General features: G+C 40.8%; 1 pseudogene; it reads left to right on the forward strand.

The window, feature by feature from the left end:
• The first annotated feature begins 305 nt into the window (after positions 1-305).
• On the forward strand, positions 306-870 carry LOC114047327 (annotated as a pseudogene).
• The last annotated feature ends 4,775 nt before the right edge of the window (positions 871-5,645 follow it).

The raw sequence follows: 5,645 nt of genomic DNA on the forward strand, positions 1-5,645 counted from the left end.
ACTGTGTGCCAAAAAATCAAAAGTAAATGTAACAGGCCAGAAGTGCAAGGAAGAGGAGTTGCTATGGTTTCCTGCTTTAACAGTGTTTGAACAGAACCCACTGCTTGATTCCCAGCTGGAGCTGCCCTTAGCTGCTCTCCACCTTCACATCCCTCTAACCAACACTTCTTCTGTCCTACCTTTTGAGCAATAGCCACTCCACATCAGCCACCCCAGCCTCAGTCACAGTACAGTTGTTTCCTCCTCCTCTCCCACCTCCTCCTTCACCACCTCCTCCTCCATGTCTTCACCATCTCAACCTCACCATGATGACCTCATTCCCCTCACAGATGTGACAGAACTACCAACAAAACTTGAAGGCTGCAATCAACTGGCAGATCAACCTGGAGCTTTACGCTTTCTATGTCTACCTGCCCAAGTCTTACTGCTTTGATTTGGATGATATAGCACTGAAGAACTTTGCCAAGTATTTCCTAAACCAATCCCACAAAGAGAAGAAACATACTGAGAAGCTGATGAAACTTCAAAACCAATGAGACCGCCATATATTCCTTTGGGACATCAAGAAATCAGATTGTGACAACTGAGAGAGTGGGCTGAATGTAATGGAGTGTGCTCTGCACTTAGGGAAAAAAATGCCAATCAATCATTACTGGAATTGCACAAGCTAGCAACTGACAAAAGTGACCCCCATTTACGTGATTTCATTGAAACCCACTACCTGGATGAACAGGTAAAGTCCATCAAACAACTGGGTGATAGCGTAACCAACCTGCACAAAATGCTCCCCACCCCCTCACCCCCAGTTCTGACATGGCAGAATATCTTTTTGACCACCACACCCCTGGAGACAGTGACAGTGAGAGTTAAACCTTAACCTGCCTTTCCAAACTGTGGGAGTGACTCCTGTTGTCTTTCAGTACAACCACCATTTGCATCCAAATAAAGTGACTTGGTACTGATAAAGAAAAAAGTAAAGATAACAAAATTATAAAGGTCAAATAGGAGTTGAATGAAGCATAACATGTATAATATATTGCACATATTTTCAGACTTTTTCAATGTATGGAAGTTTTGCTGATTTTTTTTCTCTAAAAACATCATTTATTATATAGGATGACTCTCTGGGAGTGGGAGTAGATGTAGATACCTGAAATAATTATGGTGATGCAAAAAAACAGAAAATATCAATAAAAACTTATTTTAAAAATGCCAATTGACTGGTTGATTGGTGGAGGCAGATGACATCTTGTTCTAGGCAATTATTAATATAATTGCTGAAGACTTTATGAAAGGAGCAACATTTGAACTGGACTTCAAAGGATTTCAAAAAGTGGTGATGGCTGAGGGATGGTTGGGGGTATAGAATTTTCCATCTGAGGGCAACAGAACATGAAGGAACAAACCATACTTAATCATTTGAAGTAGGCCTATTTGGCTGGAAAGTAAGTTATATGAAGGGGCCTCCTGTGAGATGAGGCTGACAAGTTAGCATACATCCAGGTTGTGGAGGGTCTAGAATGCCAGGCTGAAGAGCTTATTAGGTAGGTAAAGAGCAGCTACTGAAACCTTTTGACTGGTGAGTGATCTGATCAAAGTGATGTTTTAAGAGGATGGCATGTATAGAATGGATTGGATGGGGAGAGATGCTATACAAAGATATAAGGATCCATAGGTACAAAAATGTTTATAGCAGCTCTTTTTTGGTGGTAAAGAATTAGAAACTGAAGGAATGCCCATTGATTGGGTAATGACTGAACAAGTTATGGCATATGCATGTGATGGAATACTGATGTGCTGTAAGAAAGGATGAAGGGAATGGTTTCAGAAGAACTTGGGAAGACTTGTCTAAAGTGATGCAGAGTGAAGTGAGCAGAACCAGCAGAACATTGTACACAGTAACAGCAATATTATAAATATAATCGACTGTGACAAGTTTAATAACACTGATCACTGCAGTGATCCACCACAAATCCAAAGGAGTCATGATATCAAAACGTTATCCATCCCCTGATACAGATCTGATGAATTCTGAGTGTAGATTGAAGCCCATTTTTTCTTTCTTTTTTGTTTTTTTTGAAGAAAGTGTGACATATAAAAAGTTCAAGAGACAAAGTTTCTGGGTAATTAATCATCTTATTAATCATTTCTAGCAAATGATTAATAAGAGGTGTCAGTCAAGTTACTCTTGAATGCCAAAGAGCTCTCATGGAACCCACTCAAAAACACTTACATGCCCTGGGAAGAGTGGGTGTTCCTGAGGGTGACAATCAACTCTGATTGGTTAACAATTAATGAGAGTATGAATATTACAAAGAGAAGTGGAGCCATTCTAATGAGAGGCTGGGGAGTAGGAGAGAGAGATGACTTTGATCACTGTGGCTCCCAGACTATCCCCAGCCTTGGGCAATCTAGGCAAAGATTTTACCCCCATCCCAGCCTAGGAAGAACATAAAGGGCTTCCCTACTTGGGTGAGGTCTGAACAAGATTGAGGAGAAAGTTAATCTAACCTCTTTATCAGCAATGTCCTTCAGAAGCTGGTTTGGCCTAGTAGAGAATGAATATCTAAGAAGGGAAAAAAACCTGGATCTCCCCAATCATTGGTTATTTAATAATCATTTCTCCCAGAACGTAATGCAGAAATTTGTTTTACATGACTATATATATATATATCTTTGTAATAGGTTTTGTTTTTCCTACCTCTTAATGGTGTGAGGGAAAGAATTTGGAAAGTCTTTATTCTTTAAGAAATAATAGAATGTAGCTTCCTTGAGGGCAGGGACTCTTTCTTTTTGCCTGTATATGTATGGCAAGTGCTTAGCACAGTACCTTGCTTTGCCACTACTCTCTCTTGATTCTTTAGGCCTATCTGACTACTAGATCATCCATATTATGTTCAGTAACTGCTGATGTCTTCTGGGCCCTCTTTAGTTTTTTTTTTTTTAATAATGATGATTAACTCTTTTTTTTAAAATTTTTTATTTTTGGGCAATTGGGGTTAAGTGACTTGCCCAGGGTCACACAGCTAGTAAGTGTCAAGTGTTTGGTCTGAGGCCGGATTTGAACTCAGGTCCTCCTGACTTTAGGGCCAGTGCTCTACCCACTGCGCCACCTAGCTGTCCCCCTCTTTAGTTTTCTATCTATACTCTCTGTTGATCTCATTATCATCTATGGATTTAATCAATATCTCTAAACATTTGAAGACCAGATCTCTACACCCAGAGCAAGACTGTCTCCTAGACTCCATTCCCAAATTGTTGTTCTTATTATTCAGCTCTTCAATATTATCTGACTCTTTGTGACCTAAGGAGCCATAGCATGCCAAATACTACTGTTCATAGGGTTTTCTTGGCAAAGATACTGGAGTGGTTTGCTATTTACTTTCCCAGTGGACTAAGGTAAACAGAGGTTAAGTGAGTTGGCCACGGTCATACAGCTACTAGGTATCTGAGGCTAGATTTGACTTCAGGTGCTCCTGACTCCGTGCCTAGCACTCTATCCACTGAGCCATCCAGGCTTGTCAGCCTCATCTCACAGGAGTCCCTTTCATATAACCTAAGCTCCAGCCAAACGAGCCTACTTCAAATTCTCAGGCATGCTTTGTTCCTTCCTGCTCTGTTGCCTTCCACTGGGCATCCCCACCATCCCCACCATCCCTCAGCCATCTTTTTGAAGTCTTTTGAGGTCCAGTTCAAATGCTGCTCCTTTTACCAAGTCGCCAGAAATTATATCAGTAATTATCTAGAGCCAGCTGTCTTCTGTTCCTATAGCTGATATGATGCTAATCACAGTGGTGTTGCAAAGAACAAACCCAAAACTGAAATAATTTAAAAAGAAGTTTATTAAGTTGCCAATAGAGGAGAGAGCTGAAAAAGGGGTGCCCAGTGCCTGTAAGTTACATATTATAGAGGGCTCAAACAAAGGAACAAAGAAAGAGTAGTTGATTGGTCAGTAGGGAGATAGTTTCCAGATAAGACATGCAAGTTGCATGAAATGTGTAGTGGGAGAAAACTCCTTACATTAGCCTTTGGATTTGAGAGGTTTCTGGTCAGTGTAATCAAAAGTCCTATGTGAAGCATTAAACCAATCTAGTCTCTAAGCACTAGGACTGGTTTCTCAGCCAGGCTGGGCTAGGTCACATAAGGTAACTTATAGACACTGGGCATTCCTGTTTCAGATCTCCCCTCTGCTGGACAACTTAATAAACTTCATGGCCTCAGTTTCTCTATCAGTAAAATGATAGGGGTTGGATTAGAGTCTTTTCAAGGTCACTTAAGCTCTGTTTTTCTACCTGTGTAGGCAAGAATAAGCTTCAGACATCATAATTCAGGAATTAAAAACAAACTCTTCTCTAATGTAGTGAGATTTTTAGCCTGTACCCCGATGAGCTACAAGTTTACTCTCTAATGTAGGAAGTAGAACAACTTTTGACTCTTCCTAAGAATACCTTGTATGGGGCAGCTAGGTGGTGAAGTAAATAGAGCACAGGCCCTTAACTCAGGAAGACCTGAGTTCAAAACCAGTCTCAGACCAGACTCTTGACACTTACTAGCTGTATGAAACTGGGCAAGTCACTTAACCCCAATTGCCTCACCAAAAAAAAAAAAAACCCAAACAAACATGTGAAAATGTCTTAGGTCTAGTGTTTTGGAGCATAGTGAACACAATGACATCCGTCTCCATTCCCTTTGGGATTTTAACACAAATAAGTGTTAAAGACTTCTCAGTCTTTATTTTTCCAAACTGAAGTTTCCAGAAAACCCCAAAGTGCTGTCCTTGCCAACAGAGGCAAGTCTCCATTGTCCACAGGACTAGCTAGAGCCAGTCCTAGGATGGGGACACTGGGCAAGAAGCTGATGGGAAAGGGGTGTCTAGAGAAAGGGAGAGGCAGGAGCCAAAGATGATTCTGAGCTTTTGAGCCTGAATGACTGGGTGGGTGGCTGTGACGTGATCAGATCTAGGCAAGTGAGGAGGGTCAAATGGTTTGCAGGGAAGATGAAGAGTTTGGTTGTAATAGTGTTGGGTCTGAAGAACTGGTAGGGTATCCAGGTGGAAATCATCTATGGGCTATTGGAAGTGTGAGCCTGGGAAAGGAGATTTGGGAGTCATCCTCATCAAGATGAAAGATGAAGAGTGAATCATAGAGAGTGGAGAAATAAGGCCTTTCAGATATGCCTATTCATATATAACCTATATCAAATTGCTTCCCATATTAGGGAGGGGGTTGAGGGAGGAAGAAAATTTGGAACTCAAAATTTTTAAACAGTGAATGTTAAAAATTGTTTTCTCATGTAATTGGAAAAAATACAAGTTGAAAGAAAAAACCCCCCAAAACAGATATGCCCACATTTTGGGAGACAGAAGGAGGAAGAACCAAGAGCAGAGAGTTAGAAAGTGATCTAGGACAGTGCAGGGATCTGAGAACCAAGAGAGATGATAGGAGTTTCAAGAGGAAGAGTATAACCAACATTATTAAAGACACTATAATAGTCCAGGAGAATGAACACAAAGAAAAGGGCATGGTGTGTGAGAGGGGTTCTGTCAGTGACCATAGGAGTAGCTATTTACTCCAAATCTGGATACAATTTATTCGTGAAAGCTTTTGATTGATTGCTCTGAAAAGTGATTTAACTCTAAGCTGTAT

This window comes from Vombatus ursinus, unplaced genomic scaffold (genome assembly GCF_900497805.2).
Source record: "Vombatus ursinus unplaced genomic scaffold, bare-nosed wombat genome assembly UNPS02014786.1, whole genome shotgun sequence".
NCBI classification, from domain to species: domain Eukaryota; kingdom Metazoa; phylum Chordata; class Mammalia; order Diprotodontia; family Vombatidae; genus Vombatus; species Vombatus ursinus.